The sequence below is a fragment of the Neofelis nebulosa genome, chromosome 2, assembly GCF_028018385.1.
Source record: "Neofelis nebulosa isolate mNeoNeb1 chromosome 2, mNeoNeb1.pri, whole genome shotgun sequence".
Lineage (NCBI taxonomy): Eukaryota > Metazoa > Chordata > Mammalia > Carnivora > Felidae > Neofelis > Neofelis nebulosa.
Genome location: NC_080783.1, coordinates 19,028,705 through 19,049,087, shown reverse-complemented (window position 1 = coordinate 19,049,087; position 20,383 = coordinate 19,028,705). Strand labels below are relative to the sequence as shown.

At 43.8% G+C, this 20,383-nt stretch overlaps 1 protein-coding gene across 4 annotated transcripts in view; it reads left to right on the top strand.

The window, feature by feature from the left end:
- Positions 1–2,513: 2,513 nt before the first annotated feature.
- TTLL4 (tubulin tyrosine ligase like 4) overlaps positions 2,514–20,383 on the top strand; it is a 37,943-nt gene continuing 20,073 nt past the window's right edge. For 2 of the 4 annotated variants that reach the window (XM_058704700.1, XM_058704692.1), the window contains exon 1: positions 2,517–2,755. The gene's annotated coding sequence lies outside the window, so the exon portion shown is untranslated. Of the gene's footprint in view, positions 2,756–20,383 lie in introns of all 4 variants that reach the window. The other 2 variants (XM_058704719.1, XM_058704710.1) reach the window with 2 other exon arrangements.

Sequence of the window (20,383 nt, the reverse complement as noted above, 5' to 3'; positions counted from 1 at the left end):
AACAAAGCCACAGCTGGGGCACCTGATTTCGGCTTAGGTCATGATCCCAGGGTCATGGGATGGAGCCCCTTGTCAGGCTCCGTGCTGAGCGGGAGAGATTCTCTCTCCTTCTGCCTCTCTCCCCAACTTGAGCTCTCTCCAAAAAAAAAAAAAAGAAAAAAAAATTAAAAAACAAAAACAGAAACCCACAAAGCCACAGTACTTCACTAAGACTTGTCTGGATTTAGACAAATAAGTATTGTGTTTTAAAATCTAGATTTTCCCCCCTAAAAGATAAACTAGGAAGAATTACCTTGGGAAAGAATTATTCTTTTTATTTTTTTAATGTTTATTTATTTTTGAGAGAGAGACACACACAGAGTGCTAGCAGAGAAGGGTCAGAGAAAGAGGGAGACACAGAATCAAAAGCAGGTTCCAGGCTCTGAGTTGTTAGCACAGAGCCCAACACAGAGCTCAAACTCATAAACCGTAAGATCATGACCTAAACTGAAGTCGGACGCTTAACCGACTGAGCCACCCAGGCGCCCAGGAAAGAAGTATTCTTTAGGAAACAATTATTCCTTCCCCCCCCCCAAATAATTCATTAAATACTAGCTAGAGATATCATGCCTGTCTGGCATATAAAACACTTGATGTAGAGAAATTAAATACACAGACTTTTTAGGTTATCACATAAAGCAATAGTTAATCATTTTATGAGGAAGCATAATAAGAAAACATATTTCCATCCTTGTGAGCATACAATCTAGGGGATTAAAAATCTATAAACAATCTTACACCATTTTATATCATTGCACAAAGTGCTGAGAGGATTAGAAGTGAGTGCTGTGAGAAGTGTCTGGAATTCACAGAACGTCTGGAAGGTTTGAGCGCTTGTGCCCATGTTTCATTTTGCGTATGTATGAGTGCATGTCTGCTTTAACTCTTTTGGTGGGAGAGGCAAGTTAACGTTTTCAAACATAAAAATAGAATAGCATAATAAGCTCCCAAACTCTGATCTCACAGATTCAGCTATTATAAACATTTTGCCACACTGGTTCTACCCATTCCATTAAAAAAAATTTTTTTTAACGTTTATTTAGAGAGAGAGTGAGAGAAAGCACAAGCCAGGGAGGGGCAGAGAGAGAGAGAGAGAGACACAGAATCCGAAGCAGGACACTTAACCAACAGAGCCACCCAGGCACCCCAATAATGGTTTCCTAACATCTGTCTTTGTTCTTAATGTCCTCAGCCCATATTCAGATTTCTCCACTGTCTCAAAAATATCTTTTACAGTTGGTTTGTTTGACTCAGGATCCAAACAAGGTCCACTCATTGCATTTGATAATGTCTCTTAAGTCTCCTACAATCTAGAACACCTTTTTTTAATACTCTGAAGTCGTTGAAGAAATGAGGTCATTTGTCTGTACATTGGCCCACCTTCTGGATTTGTCGGATTGCTTTCTTGCAGTGTCATTATTTCTCTTTACTGGAAGTTGGAGACAAAAGCTTGATTAGATTCAGATTCAACTTTTTAAAAAATGTTTATTTATTTTGAGAGAGAGAGCATGAGCAGGGGAGGGGCAGAGAAAGAGAATCCCAAGTGGGCTCCATGCTGACTTGGGCTTGATCTCATGACACATGAGATCATGACCTGAGCCAAAATTGAGAGTCTGATGCTCAACCGACTGAGCCACCCAGGCACCCCAGATTCAACAATTTTTTGACAAAAATTCACTACTTCCTAAATACTGTGTAGTTTAAATTGCATCACATTAGGAAACATAATTATAGCTGTCCCACAATACATGATCTAAGATTGGTTAAAATCTATAGGGGATCCCCCAATCAGTCCTCTAATGGTTTTAGCATCTGTCATACTGTTGCTGAAATCAATGATTTACTACGCATCCTTGCTCTGGTCCAGGTTGTTTTCATTAGGTTAGTCTCACCTTTTATTGTTCCCTTTATTTCTGTAGCCTACTGTTTAGAAAAGATCTTTTCACCCTCCAGCTCTCTTTCGATTTTCAAATCCATTAAGTCTACGGTCATCTGGGACTGAGGACATCTCGGGCACCGTCTGTCTTGCCTAGGGAGATAATGAATTGGAGTCAGTGTTTCCTAAAGTTCATACCTGAAGCTCATAAAGCAGGAGGTTGTAATAGTACTCCGAGTGGACTGGAGTTAGGGGAAAGTGGGTTGGAGGGAAACAAGGGATGTGGCCGCGTGTCCTTTACTGGAGTCAAACTCAAAAGGCTTTTGCTGAGAAATAAGAAAATTCTTCAATAAAGCCTTAATTCCTTGATTTTAGAGGAGCGAATTAAGGCACGGCCCAAGTGAGTCCATAGAGGTAAGGTGGAATCAGGGCCCAGAAAAGGAGAGAATCCTGGAATCCCAGAATATAGTCTTTCAGGGACTCAATCTCGGGACTACAACTCCCAGAATTCTGCTCTCCGGGTCTCACGCGCACTGAGGCGACTGCGCTTGCGCGAGGCTGGGGACGGCCGGCCTTCCCAGGTCCCACAACCCCCGAGATTCCGCGCGCCAGCCCTCCTCCTTCCCTGCCGAGATAGCCCCTTCCAGGCCCTCTGTCCGTCCGCTGGGGGCGCGCGCAGTGCGTAGCAGGCGGCCGCGGCGCCGGCGGCTGGGAGCGCGGGTCGCGTGGTGGTGGTGTGTGGTTGCTAGGGGCGTCCGAGGCCGCCCGCTCGCCCCAGCAGGCCGAGGGAGGAAGCAGCGCGGAGCCGGCGCCGAGCCGGGGCGAAGCTCGGTCCGCTAGGTGAGTGTGGCGGTGAAGCTGGGGGAACGACCCGCCGCCGGCCCGACTCTCTTGCCCCTCCCTCTGCCCCGGTTCTTTCGCGCGGGTCCCCAAGCTCTCCGGCGGCTCCCGCCCCAGCCCTGCTTCCTGCCCGCCAGCTCTCCATCTCCGGGTAGGCGAGGGGGCTGCGGCCTTCCACCGGGCCGGGTCTTCGCGCGTCCTGGGGACCCTTCTCCCCCTCCGCCACGCCCCGTGAACTTAGTCAGCCCCGCCTCTGGGCGCCCGGACCCTGCAGCATCCCCTCACCCTGGGCCTCCGTGCCTCCTCTTTCCCGCCGCGCTGCGGTTTAAATTCTCCTCGCCTGTGTGTGAGCCCAAGCTACCTCTCAGGCTTCATAGGTGAAGTGAACACGGATATCCACTTTTTTAGTTCCCCACCTTCAGTAGGTGTAGAGAGATACTATTCCCAAACTGTAGAGTTTCAAATAGGGTTTGAGATCCTGTAAACGTTAACTCTTCATTTGTCCATCCCTTTATTTAATCATTCATTCAACGGTGTTTTACAAATATCGACAAAGATTTAATGAGCCAGGGACTGTGGAAGGCGCTGGAAGGGGGAATGGTGAACAAGGCAGGCATGTCTTCGCGGAGCTTGTAGTCTAGAGATTTTCATCAAGTAAACTAGCATTTGCCATGCTGTGTGGTGTGTGCTCCGATAGAACGTTAGATATTTAACCCAGCCTTGCTCGGAAAATTATACCATCCCCGTTCCCTGGTCTTCACATTCTCTTTCTGGATGTTGGAAATGTTTGAATCCTTCCTCCTTTATTGAGTAATCCTTGCTGCCCCAGATACTGCAGATCACATCTTCCTCAACTTCATCATCTGTTGGTTTAGCTAATCAACAAATAGCTGGGGGACCCTTTGGGACAGTGTTCCCCCCGTCCTTCATTTCTTGCAGTAAATATTGAGCCACTGTTTGCATAAAACCCACCCCCTTAGTGCCCGGAAGGCAACCAGCTGCTTATTGATTGGTGGAATGGAACCTTGAAAAGTTATCAAGTGTTTTCTGGGAATAAAGAAGTGAGAACACATTCCAGGTACAAAGTAACTTTAGAGAAAATACAGCAAGGCCTAAAAAGAGAACTGGAAGCAGTTTGACACGCCTGAGGTGCATTTGGAGGTAGCTATCCAGTGACAAATAGGAAAAGGAAAACTAATAGGGGTTAGATCACAAAGGGCCTTGGATGTTTTGTTAAAGAGAACAGTATCCTCAAGAGCAGTGGTTTTTCAAGCAGGGTAATTGGGGCCCAAGACTACCAAGGGATACACCTGCGTATATAGCTTTAGAAGGCTCCATTTCCAGATCCTCAGCTTTCAAATGAACTCTTCTGAAACTGACTTTACAAGAAAAGGCAGGTGGAGGGGGGCCTGGGGAGGGATGTTATATCCTTCACACTTCCCTGTATTATCCCATGTGTAAAAACCTCGGGTTGCCAAACAAAGCATTTGGAAATACTGATTTCAGGAAGGCCTCCTTTGGTGATTAAATTACTTTGAAAACCCAGAAGGCTTCCTCTCCCCCTAATACAGATTTGTGTTAGGGTGAAGTCTGTGATATGCTGAATTCAGAAGAACCCCACAGTTAAATGTGATTAGAATGTTTTTTGGGACCACGGGTTTTTCAAGCTATAGGATCAAACTTGGATGAAAAGCTTTTAAAGAGATTTCTTTTAATTTAGGTGTGTGTTATTCAATAAGATAGCTAAAAATTATTTTATTAAATCATGAAATGCTTATTCCAATTACGGTTAACTTAGTTCTTTTTATAAAATGTTTAGTAGTTTCTACCTCCTTTTTTTTTTTTAAGTTTAGTTATTTATTTTGAGAGAGAATCCCAAGCAGTCTTCTTACTGTCAGCGCAGAGCCCGATGCACCCAGCTCTATTCCATGAACTGCGAGGTCATGACCCGAGGCTATGCCAAGAATTGGAAGGCTAACCTACTGAGCCACCCAGGTGCCCCTCTGTCTCCTTTTAACAGAAGAATAAACTTGTTTAAACTTGTGATGAAAAATTTTAGAATTAAACTTTATTTATTTTTTAAATGTTTATTTATGGTTTTTTTTTTTTAACCTTTTTTTTTTTTAATTAATTTTTGAGACAGGGAGAGACAGAGCATGAACAGGGGAGGGTTAGAGAGAGGGAGACACAGAATCTGAAACAGGCTCCAGACTCCGAGCGGTCAGCACAGAGCCCGACGCGGGGCTCGAACTCACGGACCGCGAGATCATGACCCGAGCTGAAGTCGGCCGCTCAACCGACTGAGCCACCCAAGGCACCCCTATTTATGTATTTTTGAGAGAGACAGAGCACGAGCAGGGGAGGGGAAGAAGAGGGAGACAGAATCCAAAGCAGGCTCCGGGTTCTGAGCTGTCAGCCCTGAGCCCGATGTGGGGCTTAAACTCACAGCCGTGAGTTCATGACCTCAGCTGAAATGAATGCTTAACCGACTGAGCCACCCAGGTGCCACAAAGAACTTTGTCCTTAGGAGCCCTCAGGGGTATTCTGGACAGACAGTGGTATTCTAGACCAGAGTGCTCAGACTTACTACTCTTAGGACTTCTTTATACACTTCAAAAGCTCTTTGGGATCTTCAATATATTTTTTAATTGGGATACATAATCTTGATAGTTACCGTATTAGAAATTGAAATATATATTAATTCATTTAGAAATAAAAAAGCCATTACAAGTTAATGTAGAATTTTTAAAATGAAAAATGATATTGTTTCAAAAAGATTAGAAGAGTGACATTTTTTCAAATCTCTTTAATGTCTGGCTTAATAGAAGACAGCTGGATTTTCATATCTCTTTCTGTGTTCAGTCAGATTTGTTGTTTTGGTTGAATTATTAAGAAAATCCAGCCTCACACGGACATTTAGTTGGAAAAGGAAGAGTATTTTTAATAGCCTTTTCAGATAATTGTGGATATTCTTCTTTGGTGTTACACACAAGTTAACTAGGGATGGTTTTATGAAAGTTATTACAGTGTGGTATCTGAAATGATACCAGTGAACTTTTCATACTTTGTTACATTAAAATCCATTGGTCTCTCATTTTGACTGCGTCTTTTACCCAGAGAGGATTCTGTAGCATTGTGTGATAGGTATCTGGAAAATACTGGTTTCACTGAGTTACGTGGCTCTTCCAAATGTTGACACATTTTATTAACAGTGTCAGAAAAATCATATCACCACACTCTCATCAGAAAAAGGGTTAAGTGTTGGGAAGCTGTCAAGCTCATGGCGGCAGATACAGTTTTGCCAAAATTCTAATTTTCTCTCGGAAGCTCAAATTTTATCATTGGCAACAAATACTGTCAGTTGTTTTTTTCTTGAGTTGCCAGTCTCACTTTGTTTTATTTTCTAGAAAATGTTTGCCAAATGCCAAAGTCTGAATAACCCATCGCTTTCGTGTCATTTATTCTTCCAAGTGAGCATGATGTTCCACAGAAAAATTTTGCAATTCATACGCACAGTGCTTTCCTTAGAGGTAGCCATCACCTTCTGTATGCCACATAGGTGTTTTCTATGTGCTTCTTGTTTTGTCACACAGAATATTAAAAAGATGCCCTCCAGAATTGAGCTTTAATAGAATTTTTACTCTGCCATCAAGGACATTCTTGGGTAAAGCTGGCATTCTTTCACTGTGTGGTGAGGAAGCGTGTGGTGGCGAAGGATCTAATTTGGCGTGCCATTGTCTCACTTCTTGCTCCGGCACCAAGTGTTGACCCACCATTGCTTTTGTACCGTCGGTGGGAAGGCCAGCACAGTTAAAAAGGCGAATCCCATCTTAGTTTTGTTAGGAAAATAGTTTCAGCAGCAGAACCTGTGGACTATTCCCAGAGGACCACCGTCCACCCTCAGGAGGAGGAAAGAGGTTGCTTTCTGGTGATAAAAGCGAAGGCTTTAGGAGAGCTAGTCACCCAATTATGTTAAGCCTCCAGCAGTTTTCACTCTTCAGTAATTTGTAGATTTACCTCCCTCAGCTCTAGGTGCTGTAAGCTAGATTTTTCTCTCAGGTTGGCCAACTCCTTTTGCATTACTGAACTGTGTTCTGTAAAAGCTGGCTTTCTTAACTTGTGGTATTGACCCTCCCTTCTCATAGGGCTACGGTATTGACCTTCCTTTCTCAGGAGGCCTTCAAGAAGTTCATTGCTCCTCCACATTTTTTGAGGGAGACATAGCTTGGGATTTATCTCATAAGAGAAATTGAGTCTGATTCCTATATTCCTCCCCATTCAGCTTGGTTCCAGATAAGACAGTTCTATCTTCTAACATATCTACTGAGCGATTAAAGCAGTCTCATTAGAGAGCTTTCGAATTGTAGACTCTGAGCCATTTCTGATGTCCTGAGTTCCCCCTGGTGACGGTGAGAGACAACCTAGGTGGAGGAGGAAAGGGGAAGTGCAGGTCCCAAGGGCCACACCCACTTCTGTAATATAGGAGAGTGATTTGATCAGTGGGTAATGAATAATTGCTTTCTGTAGAAATTGATACCTTGTCCAAGTTGGTCTGGCCCTGGCCCCTGGAGACTTGATGGTTTGAAACAACAGCCATAGATTTTCTAGCATAGGTTGCTCATCACTCACTCTCAACTAAGGAGAAAACTTGAGGCAAAATTACATCTCAAAGCGTGGAAGGCGGAATGAAACGGGCAGTTTGTGGATGCCGGATAAAGATGACAAAGCAGATTGGTGTGCTTCCTGAGACTGCTTGCTCTAGAAGAGCAGAGGCTGCAGCCCCGGACGGCAGTTGGGGATCTACTGCAAGAGCCCTGCGTTTGGTGAGGTGGGTGGGTGGGTGGAGGGGGTAGATATTGGGCTAAGCTAGCTCTGTAAACAGAAAGAAAGGGATGTTTGAAGTCATTTTGTTTAAGAATGTTTTGCAGTTCTTTATCCTTTTTATTTTTTAAATTAATGTTTTTATTTATTTTTGAGAGAGAGAGACAGAGTGTGATCAGGGGAGGGGCGGAGAGAGAGGGAGACGCAGAATCCGAAGCAGGCTCCAGGCTCTGAGCTGTCAGCACAGGGCCTGACGTGGGGCTGGAACTCACTAGCTATGAGATCATGATCTGAGCCGAAGTCGGTTGCTTAACCGGCTGAGCCATGCAGGCGCCCCCTATCCTCCTTTCTTATCCGTTTAGTCAAGTTTTTTTGTTTTATTTTTAACAGCTTTTTTTTTTTTTAATGTTTGTTTATTTATTTTGAGAGAGTGCAGGGGAAGGGCAGAGAGGGAGGGAGAGAAAGAATCCCAGACAGGCTGGGGACATCAACTGTGAGATCATGAACTGAGCCAAAATCAAGAGCTGGATGCTTAACCTACTGAGCCACTGAGGCTCACCTATTTTTTTTTTAATTTTTTTAATGTTTATTTATTTCTGAGAGACAGAGCATGAGTGGGGGAGGGGCAGAGAGAGAGGGAGACACAGAATCCGAAGCAGGCTCCAGGCTCTGAGCTGTCCAGCCCCGACGCGGGGCTCGAACATACGGACTGCGAGATCATGACCTGAGCCGAAGCTGGCTGCTCAACCGACTGAGCCACCCAGGCGCCCCTGAGGCTCACCTATTTTTAACAGCTTTGTGGATGTATGAGTGACATTGAATGTACCCATCACCCCCAAGTCCATGGTTTTCGAAACCTTGTTCTAGGGAGCCTGGTGCCGGTGAGGTTGTTTGGGGAGGAGACATGGGAGGCATTGCTGAGGAGGAGGTCAAACTAGGGCAGTGATCTGCCCCCTTCTGCCAGATTAGCTTTGCATTTGTCTGTTATAGGTACACCGGGATTCCCTATGAAGACCATCATGGAGCTTGTGAGGTATATCCAGGTGAAAAGAGAATAGTGTTGAGAGTAGCCTTTGCAAAGTATCACATTAGAGGAATAAATACGCAAGAGATATTTATGGAGAGAGTGGGGCTTGAGTTGTGCCTGGAAAAGGTAAATAAAATATAAGGATTCAGAAGGAAGAGGCTTAGTGGAGTAAAGGCCTGCAGACAAGTTTGGAAGGTTTATTCCAGGAGTTTAGTGTTAAGACCGGCACAGTTCATACGGCAGTTCAAGGTAGAAGGAAATGGAAATAAGCCTTTCAAACCCAAGCTGAGAAATCTGGATTTTATTTATTGACTCATGTGAGAATCATCTGGAATATTAAAAATGCAGATTCCTGGGTGGCTCAGTTGGTTAAGCCTCTGACTTGTGCTCTCAGCTCAAGGATTTGATCTCGGGGTCGTGAGTTCAAGCCCTGTGTTGGGCTGGATGTGAAGCCTACTTTAAAAAAAAAACAACAAAAAAAACACAGATTCCTGGTCCTACCGAATCCTCTCTGAAGATGGGATTCGGGAATCTGCACCCCATGTTATTCTGATGCGGATGGTTGTTGGGCTACTGTGGTATTTAATGAGGACTCCTAGAAAATGTTTGAATCAGGAGTAACCCATTGAAGTAAAATCAAGCAAAGTGAATCTGGAGGCTGCCTGGAGGATGGAATTCAGAAGGGCAGGCCCTGGAAACACAGACTTCAGTCTGGATGTTATTGCAATGGTCCAGAACTGGGGTAGGGGTGGGGAAATGAAGCCTGCTAAGGAAGAGAATCTCTTAAATTTTATCACTGGTTTGGCCATGGAGTATAAGGGAAAGGATGAAGTCCGAGGTGACTGACATATTCTTAGGTGACTGAGAGAAAGAAAGTTCCACTGAAAGAAATTGAAGGACAAGTGAGCAGGGCTGGCTTAACAAGCTGGATTGAAGTGGAGACGCATGATGAAAAGGTAGAACAGACAGTTGGTGACGAGGACATGAAGCTTGAGAGAGGTCAGGTCTGAAGAGTGGCTCTTCTGTAACTAATAGTTGAAATTGCAAGAGCAGATTGGTTGGATATGAGGGAGGGGATAAAAGAGGAACTTGGAGGACTTTGGAGGGGGCTTCATGGGGAGAAAAGGCACTGGGGAGGAGTTAGGTGTGGCTGTGGCCTGGTTCCTGCACTGAGTAAAGAAGTAGCAACAAGGAGATGGTGGTAGGAGCACCTGTGTGACCTGAAGAGCGTACACTCGTGGCTGTGCTGGTTTTAGCTGTTGTAGATACATTTGAATATTCAGCAAATATTTAATGAGCCCCGATTACATTTCCAGGGCTCATCATAACACTATGTAAACAAGGTCCCAGTTCTCAAAGAGCTTTCATTCTGGAAGGGAAAATAGACAACAAAGGAATGCATAAATAATTGAAGTTTTTGTTTTAAAAATAAGGAATATGGTTTTTGACTACGTGATTCATTTTTATGGCCAGAAATTAAAATGATGGAAAAGATAGGTAAGTCTCACACCCCATTGGTAAACTTTAAAAAAAAGAAATCAGTTCCTATTTATTTTTCCACTATTTCTTTAGGCAGTTACAAGGAAATATTAACATCCAATTATTTCAGTTAGTGGAGGAGTGAGACTAAAACGAGGTAGTGTGATAGGGAAGGATCGGGGGTACTGCATCAGCGTAGACAGGCTTTTTGAGGTGGTGATATTTGCTGAACTCTAAAGATCTGAGTGTTTCAGAGAGAACAGTGGAGCCTCTGGGAACACAGGTGGGAACACACCTAGTGAGGAGGAAGAATGGCTCTCATAGGGTCATAGATACAGGAGTCAGATCATGTAGGCCTTGGAACCACCAGATGGCTTTAAGCTACATTTTATTTTTTTATTTTTATTTAAAAAAATTTTTTTTAATGTTTATTTATTTTTGAGACAGAGAGAGACAGAGCATGAACAGGGGAGGGGCAGAGAGAGAGGGAGACACAGAATCTGAAACAGGCTCCAGGCTCTGAGCGGTCAGCACAGAGCCTGACGCGGGGCTGGAACTCACGGACCGTGAGATCATGACCTGAGCCAAGGTCGGACGCTTAACCGACCGAGCCACACAGGCGCCCCTAAACTACATTTTAAAAAGGGCACCATGACCACAGTCTGGAGAATTGATTATAAAGAAGGCATAAGAGTTAGAAGCAGGAAAACCAGCAGGTGAGAAGTGATAGTGGTGTGGACTAAGGTAATGGTAGAATTGGAGAATAGATGGCTCCAAGGGCATACATTTGAAGCTGGAAAGACTTAATGGTGGATTGAGTGAGTGGGAGTGAAGATCTGAGGTCAGGGTGAAATCATTGCCACAGGGCATGTTGGGAGTGTTGGTGTTGCATGAATACCAAAGGGACTTAGCCCCTTCTGCCTGGATGTTTTTTTTACTGAAGTCTTTTTGTGCATTTGAAGCTTATTTACTGCCTCTGATTCTGCAAGGTCTCTAAAGGTGAGTCGGTTAAGTGAGGAATAGGATTGAAATGATTGATGGCATTCTGGTTTTTTGTTTTGTTTTTTTTTTTTTTGAATGTTTATTTTTGAGAGAGAGAGAGAGAGAGGGCATCATGAGCAGGGGCGGGGCAGAGAGAGAGGGAGACAAAGAATCCAAAGCAGGCTCCAGGCTCTGAGCTGTCAGCATAGAGCCCGACACCGCCTGGTGCTGGAACTCACAACTGCAAGATCCTGACCTGAGCCGATGTTGGATGCTTAGCAGACTGAGCCACCCAGGCACCCCTGATTGATACATTCTTATCTCAGCCCCGCTCCCATTGTCCTTAGCACGACTTTACTGAAATCTGACATTCCCATCTAGTTTCAAGAAGATTAACAGAAAACATGTTCCCTTCTTGAGTAACAGTGGTTATAGGAAAAAACAAAAACAAAAAACCTTAAGCTTCCCATTGTCCCCGTGGTCCTTCGACCCTAGCCAGCCCTTATCTCAGCCTCTAGGTTCTTGTTTCTCAACTGGTGCTGACAGCAGCTGCTTTTCAGTTGAAGTCGGGACCAGGCCTTGTGTTTTGTTGGACAATGAGGTTTTGCTTAGAATCAGGTTTAAACAGCATTTCTCCCCTAAAAATCAGAGACCTCCCCCTACATGGTGTGTTGATGGGCCCCAGAGAAAGTGCTGTTGAACTTTATCTGCCAGGCTCCTGTGTTTGCCTTCTTCCTCTTACTCCCCTTTAAGCCAGGGTTGGCAAATTCCCTGGCAGGTTAGAGCAGAGTATGCTGGATGACTAGTTTATATTAAGGTGGCTACCAGTGGCTACACTGAAAAGACTTATATACTGGGGAGGCCCTTCTTTAAGGCATGTGACCTCAGTTCTTGCACCTTAGTGATGGATCCCCAGTCAAGCCTGCTTCAGGTAATGGAGCAATGAGTGAGTCTTACTTCATTGGCTGGAATCATTCACTGGTAAAATTCATTCCTGCCAGTCTAATTTCAAACAAAAATTGAAGTTGATTGTGCACTGCCTACCTCCTGGTCTGAGGACAACCAAGCTTCCCTTTAAGTAGTAATAACCTTTTTTTTTTTTAAGTTTATTTATTTTGAGAGACACAGAGAGAGAGAGAGAGAGTGTGTGTGTGTGTGTGTGTGTGTGTTGTGTGTGCGCGCGCGCGCGTGCGCGTGTGTGCAAGCAGGGGCAGAGAGAAGGGGAGAGAGAGAATCCTAAGCAAGCTCCGTGCTCTCAGCTTGGAGTCTGATGTGTAATGTGGGGTTTGAACTTGCCGTGAGATCATGACCTGAGTTGAAATCAAGAGTCAGACACTAGGGGCACCTGGGTGGCTCAGTCGGTTGAGCGTCCGACTTCGGCTCAGGTCATGATCTCACAGTTCGTGGCTCCAAGCCCCGCGTTTGGCTCTGTGCTGACAGCTCAGAGCCTGGAGCCTGTTTCAGATTCTGTGTCTCCCTCTCTGTCTCCGCCCCTCCCCCACTCGTGCTCTGTCTCTGTCTCAAAAATAAACATTAAAAGAATTAAAAAAAAAAAAAAAGAGCCAGACACTCAACCAGTTGAGCTACCCAGGTGCCCCCAGATGTTTTGCCTATTTTTAAAATTGCCTATTTAAAAAATTTTTAATTGGGTTCGTTTTCATCCTTTTTTTTATTATTTATTTTGAGAGAGGGGAAGGAAGAGTGCATATGCACACACGCATGAGCGAGCAAAGCAGGGGCGGAGGGACAGGGAGAATCCCAAACAGGTTCCATCCTGTCAGCTCAGAGCCCCACTCAGGACTTTATCCTATAAACTGTGAGATCATGATCTGAGCTGAAATCAAGAGTCGGAAGCTTAACCAACTGAGCCACCCAGGTGCCCTTCATCTTGTGAGAATTCTTAGTATATTCTGAATACAAGTCCTTTATAATTGCAGCTATTTCCTCCCTGTTCATAGATTTTTATTTTTCATTCTCTCAGTAGTGTTTGTCTAAGTTCTTTTTTTATATATGTGTGTGTAGCTTTTTTTTTTTTTTTTTTTGACTTTATGTGTTTATTTTGAGAGAGAGTGTGGGTGACTGAGAAAGGGAGAGAGAGAATCCCAGGCAGGCTCTGTGCTGTCAGCACACAGCCCGACACGGGGCTCGATCTCACAAATTGTGAGATCATGACCTGAGTCAAAACCAAGAGTTGGACACTTAACTGAGCCACCCAGGTGCCCCTTTCTACGTTCTTAATTATGATATAATCCAGCTAACAGCTGGACTGTTAACCATACTTTCCTTTAAAATTTTTCAGTCACGATTTTTGTATCATATCTAATAAATCTTTGCCTTGCCCAAGGTCATAAACATTTTCTCCTTTTTTTTTTTACCGGAAGTGTTATAGTTTTGGTTCTTACATTTAGCTCTATGATCCATTTTGAGTCAATTATGGTCTAAAGTAAGAGTCTGAGTTCATGTTTTGTACATGGATACCCACTGTTCCAAAGTCATTTGTTAAAGATTATCCTTTTCCTCATTAAGTTGCATAGGCAACCTTATTGAAAATTAATTGACCGTAAATGTAAGGGTTTATGTCTGGACTCTGTTTGGTTCCATTCATCTGTATGTTTATTATGCCAATACTTACATTGCCTTGATTACTGTAATTTTATACTAAGTTTCTAAATCAGGTAGTGTAAGTTCAACTTTTTTTTTTTCCCCTCTTTTAATTGTTTTTGGCTGTTCTGGGTCTTTTTCATTTCTGTATAAATTTTAGGATCAGCTTGTCAGTTTCTCCAGGAAAGCCTGCTGGGATTTTGATAGGAATTGCGTTTACTCCATAGATCAGTTTGGGAAGAATCGCCATCTTAACAATGCTGAGTCTTCCAGTTTATGAACATGTTATATGTCTCCATTTATTTAATTTTAAATATCTCTTGGCAGTGTTTTGTAGTTTTCAATGTACTTCTTTTGTTAAGTTTATTTAAAAAAAATTTTTTTTTTAATGTTTATTTTTGAGAGGGAGAGAGACACCATGAGCAGGGGAGGGGCAGAGAAAGAGGGAGACAAAGAATCCGAAACAGGTTCAGGCTCTGAGCTGTCAGCACAGAGTCTGACGTGGGCCAGAACTCATGAACTGTGAGCTTAAGACCTGAGCTGAAGTCGGACATTTAACTGACTGAGCCACCCAGGTGTCCTAAGTTTATTATTATTTTTTTTAATATTCATTTATGTTGAGAGAGAGAGCACACACATGTGCATGCACAAGTTGGGGAGGGGCAGAGAGAGAGGGAGAGTGAATACCAAGCATGCTCCACGTTCAGCACAGAGCACAATGTGGGGCTGGATCTCATGACTGAGATCGTGACCTGAACCGAAATCAAGAGCTGGATGCTTAACTGAGTGAGCCACCCAGGCACCTGTTGTTAAGTTTATTCTTAAGGATTTTATTTTTTCTAATGCTATTGTGAATGGATGTATTTCTTTTATTTCATTTTTTACTTGTTAGTATATAGAAGTAAATCAATTGTTGTATTTGATCTTGTATCCTATTATCTTACTAAATTTGCTTATTTAGAAGTTTTTTTTGTAGATTTCTTAGCATTTTCAATGTACAAGATTATGTCCCCTGCACATAAGTATAGTTTTATTTCTTCCTTTGCAATCTACATACGCTTAATTTTTTTTTTCTTGCCTTATTGCACTGGTTAGAATTTCCAATGCAGTGTTGACTAGAAATGAGGAAAGTAGACATCCTTGTCTTATTCTCAATCTTAGAGGGAAAGCATCTAGTGTTTTACTATTAAGTGTGATATGAGCTGTTTCTGTGATCTTACGATGCCTCTGTCAAATTTTGAATGTTTCCTTAGTTTTTGCAGCATAAGAGATAGTCTGGGCTCGTCTGATGCTTTTCCTGTCCCAACTATTTTCCAAGGAGCTCTAGTTCCTTCGTTCTTTTTATTGACAAATGGTATGTAGTGATCAGGGTCTGGGCACTAAGTGACTAACAATCACTTTTTAACTCTTCACCCAGTGTTTTCAGAAATCCCAACCATCTAGTTATATAAAAACTGTAAGGGTATATCCCAAAGCATTTTTTTTTTTTTTAAGCTTATTTATTTATTTTGAGAGAGAGAGGAGAGAGAGAATCCTAAGCAGGCTCCACACTGAGTGTGGAGTCCGACACGGGTCAAACTCACGAACTATGAGATCATGACCAGAGACAAAATCGAGAGTCAGAAGCTTAACTGGCTGAGCCACCCAGGCACCGCCCTCCCCCCCACAAAAGCACTTTTCAATTGTTTTTTAGTGCCAAGTCACACCTGCTGGTGAAGAACCTAGTTACCAGTAATATAATAAATTGCACAGAAGTTTCCCAAATGACCAGACTACTATGTCTTTTTATACAAACATTATTTGTACTAGCTGAAATTTTGCAGCGGAATACTTGCTGTGCTGCCTTCTCCATGTGTGTTTCCCCCTTCCGACCCCTCCCCCCCTCCTTCATTGATACTTGAGAAAAGAGCTGAGGGAAGAAGGTTTGACCATACGGTGCCAGTAATGAGCATGATAACTGCCACCCACCCCTTGAATGTTTAGTGTGGACTGTGCTTTATGTGAATTTTCCAATTTGATCTCACTGCTACCCAGTGGGGGTTATGATACTTCTTCTCTTGTCTTTTCTCAAACATTCCAGCTGTGTGGTTTCAGCATTGAATGAATTCACTATTCATCAGAGCTCTGTTTGATGTGAGTTATGAAGGGATGGTAACTGCTGACCCAGCATGTCTGTGAGGGATCATAGTGCCCTGGAGACTCTTGGAATACTTCCCACAAGTAACATGTGGTTGGTTGTTGTTGTTTTGAAGGATTAGACAATACAGATGCCCATGAAGTAAACTGGAAAAATATCCCCCTCCCTTCCCCTCCCTTGCCCCATCCTTCATTCCACTCTTCTCCCCAAGATACTTACCATGATAGTTTAGTGTATATTCTTCCAGCCCTTTGTTTTTGCTTAAACACATTCAAATGTCCTGAGAGCTGTTTCAAAGGGGCTTTTATTCCCAAGAACACGCTCCTCAGCTGATCTGCCCTAAACTAATCTTTCTTTTCAGCTGGGCGTGTTCCTGTTTGGATCTTGACTGAGGAACTTAATCAGAAACAGGCTTGTTTGCTTCTAAACTTGAACGCTTCTGGCAATAGCATAGTGTTTGTATCCCCTGTTCACCCCTTGAGTTCTCCTATTCCCCAGGGATAATCTGTAGGAGCAAGAAAGGTGTAAGATTAGTAGGTCTGTGAAATGTGTTAGATTGTTCAAAATCTAACAGATGAGGTCAGTTTATTGGTTCCTAAAGTAAGTTCCTCACAAGCTCTTGGTTGGAGGGTCAACTAATGGCGGACCCTTGAGAGAGAGTAAGTATGAGTGCCTTTACTTGTCTTTAAGTAGTGGATATATATGTGGCTAAAAAAATGTATGTAAATTGAATGAAAATAATGGGACTTGTGAATCCTTTTAATTTATATAATCACCAATTACTCTAAGTTTAGACTTGCTTGGGTTGGGTGTTCTTGTGTTTTGTTGTTGTTGTAGAAACAGACTCTTTTTCTTTTAATGTTTGTTTATTCTGAGAGAGAGCACACACACGAGAGCACACGAGGGACAGAGAGAGAGGGAGAGAGAATCCCAAGCAGGCTCTGATGCTGCGGGTGGGGGGTGGGGGGGGTTGTTTCATCTCAGGAACTGTGAGATCATGACCTGAGCCGAAAGCAAGAGTCGGATGCTTAGCCGACTGAGCCACCCAGGCGCCACCAGTTGGGCATTTTTGAAACAAGGCTTTCATCAGTAGCCTTTGTGAGGCTTCCTACGTATATAAATACCTTTCCTTCTTATTCTTGCCTTCGATGTCTCATCCTATAACGTTTCCTGGGAGATGGGCAGCCTGTTTCTGAGATTCTAAAGACACACATAGACACACCAGTGTGTATCATCACAGTGTGCTTGGGAATCTGAGGGAGTTGGGGCGGGGTGGGTGGTGTACATTGTGTCAGGAGCCCAGGATACTACAAGGGACAGGTTTTATGACCTCGTGGGAAATGGCCTTCTGAGTATATGCTTTCTCTGGGGTCTGGGTACCAGACATTATTTGTCCATCTAGGCTTTGACTTTATGGCAGAAACCACTATTGCAATGTGTTAGATTTTGAAACTATTTCCTCACTTCCTCTACTTTTTTTTTTTTTTTAATGTTTTTATTTATTTTTGAGAGAGAGGGAGAGAGAGAACAAGCAGGGGAGGGGCAGAGAGAGAGAGGGAGACACAGAATCCGAAGCAGGCTCCAGGCTCTGAGCTGTCAGCACAGAGCCCGACGCGGGGCTTGAACTCATGAGCCACAAGATCCGTGACTTGAGCCGAAGTCGGACGCTCAACCGACTGAGCCACCCAGGAGCCCCTCACTTCCTGTACTTATATTTAAGCCTTCAAAGGCGTTTTTCTATTTTTTGTTTGTTTTATGTTTATTTATTTTGAGAGACAGAGTGGAGAAGGGGCAGAGAGAGAGGGAGACACAGAATCTGAACCAGGCTCCAGGAGCCGTCAGCACAGAGCCTAATGCGGGACTTAAACTCACAAACTGCGATATCATGACCTGAGCTAAAGTTGGCCATTTAACTGACTGAGCTACCCTGAAGCCCCTGGAAGGTTTTTTAAAGTTTGTCACTTCTCATTCCTATAGTCAGATGAAGTCATTCTTTGGTACTAGAGTGGCAGTGCTACTGAGGGTAGCATATGGAAAAGGTGACCCATGGCCAGGAGTCAAAGGTCCCTGGGACCCAGGTTGCCTGAATTTTCTAGCTAGGTCTCTATTCCCCATCACATGGGGTTTTGATTTCATTAATGATCTCTAAAGAGAAAGAAGAAGGTTGCTTTTAGCAACCATTATTTCCTGGTCTAAACCAGACACTACTTCTGAACCAAAAACTATGATACCAGGTCAGAACATTTGTACGTGGTACTGTTATGAGTGATACTGTTCACTTCATGTTCTTGAAGCTACTCTGTGTAGGTTATCTGACATGCCAGATCGGTTTTGCTTGGCAGTTCCTGACACCGTCATCTTCGCCAACCCTGGTTATCTCTTACTAGCTCTGGAGCTGTTTCCCAGGAAGGGATGTGCGGAACCATCTTCTCATCTGTTTGACCCCTGTGTCCGGATAATGTGTCCTTACAAAGACAGGTGGCTCGTTTCTAAGTTGCCATCCTACACATCATGGGGACTACGAGAGGAAACAAGGAGTGGGAAACAGCCATTGCAAAAACATAGGAGATCTGGAATCCTGTTAGAGGAGAACCCACTTTACTCTGGCGCATGCCCAGCTGGCCTGCTTCACACTGTGCCTGGGAGCAGGCCACCCGCAGCCTCTGAAGAGGGCAGAAGTATATTCTTTGCTCCTTCTTCCTCATTCGGATTCGAAGTCAAGTCAGCCAGATGCCAGGCCACTTGGTTCAGTATTCCTGGCACTGAGGACTCATGTGACACGATGCAGAGAGGCAGACATTGCGTGGTGTGTGCAGAAGGGAGGAAGAAGGGCTCTCTTCACCCAGCCCTGAGGCAGCAGGCAGTGGGCATCCATGGCTACAGGGGGAAAGTGGGATTGGCCGCGGTTCTGAGACGAGCACATGCTTTTACAAGCTTCGTCCACGAACGGACTCAATATAAACGGTGGGAGAGTGTTTCCAACCTGGGTTTTCTCTTGAACCTGAAGCTTAAGGATAATTGAGGGGACAGGGAATGAGTGTGTGTTTCATTCCTGTTTAAGAGCCATTTAGAGTCAGACAAACTCTAGTTTTAATCTAGGCACCACTCATTATCGGTTGTTTAATTATAGAAGAGTTACTTAGCTTTTCTGATTTTCAGATTCATCACCAGTAAATTGAATATAAGGTTTTTGTGAGGATTAGATAAGATAATAGAGGTAAAATGCCTAGCACACTACCTGGCATTTGTTAGATGCCCAAATTAGTCTTCATCACAGCTAACGTGTTCCCCTTCATTTACTGAACTTTTTCAGTGTATTCATTCATTCAGCAGAATATTCAGCACTTAACTATGTTCCAGACACAACTGAGGACATGGGCTAAAGGAAAACATGCTTGTCGCTTCTGGTCAGATGAGTGGTCCAGTAGACCGTCATTAAAGTTCAGCATAATAGAAACAGTGACGGTGGCATGCACACAGATGAGGCATCCTTTGCAAAGTGGAGAGTCCAGGAAGGCTCCCAGGAGAAGGGGATATTCGAGCTGATTACTTTTCAGTCTGGTGAAAAGAAGGAAAAGGCTCCAGGGAGTGGCACTTGGAAAGCCGTGAAGGTCTGAGATAGTGCAGTGCCCACGAGGAGCCACAAGTGGGGCATTTTTCAGGCATAGCAGTGACATTTCATTTCCTTAGCCCTTTTCTCCAGTCACTTTGGTGTGTCTGTCGGGTTGCATTGGTAGGGCAAGACGTGAGGACTACATGAGTTGGGACTGTGAATCTGTTGAGTGTACACAACGCACACGTGTGTGGTCTTGTAAAGTCCACGGCAGGCTTTGATATTCCCTCCTGTCTGCTTCTCTACCATAAGTGCATACTGTGTGATTGTCCCCGGCAGTATTTCCATAGTTTGGACTTGGTGGAGGTCCATTTTCTGTCTCCTTAATATGAGGCTACTGGCATCAAAATCTAGTTTTAGAACTTAGGCTGTTTTTAGCCCACTGCCATTTTGAATGTTGGCAGTAATGAGTTGTGGTTTTTGTACTCTCTCTCCTTGAGGAAGAATTCACATAGGTCAGCCTTTGCAGGAAAAGAGGGCGATGCCATGTGGCTTCTGCAGGCTTTCTGTTGTTAGACAACACCAACAGTTCCTATAGATGTAGATAGGAATAGTGGGTCTTCCTTGGCCATTAGTCTCTTATCAAAATACAAGGACCTCTCCCCGTTGAAGTTTGTGTTTTAGAAGTAACTTGAGCCAAAAAATTCTCTGCTCATTCTTTCCCTCTTGCCATTGCAAAAACACTTCCTTGGTAAGGATGCCAGGATTCCACTCAGAATTATCCCAGATGAATGACTTCTTATAGAAGGGTCTTATTTTTTTCCCCTTTGGATGCTGTCATTTGTGAAAATTGGAGATTATTTTGTGACTTTGATTTAGAAAGTAAGTGACCATGCTTAACAGACTGTTTGGAACTGAGAATTACTGGCTGGTTCAGAGGTTTTGCCTTAGAGGAAACATTGAATGAGGGAACGTCTGAGACAGGCCCTCCCTCCCTGAGATCAATCCCCAGCTGATACCTGGGGTTTG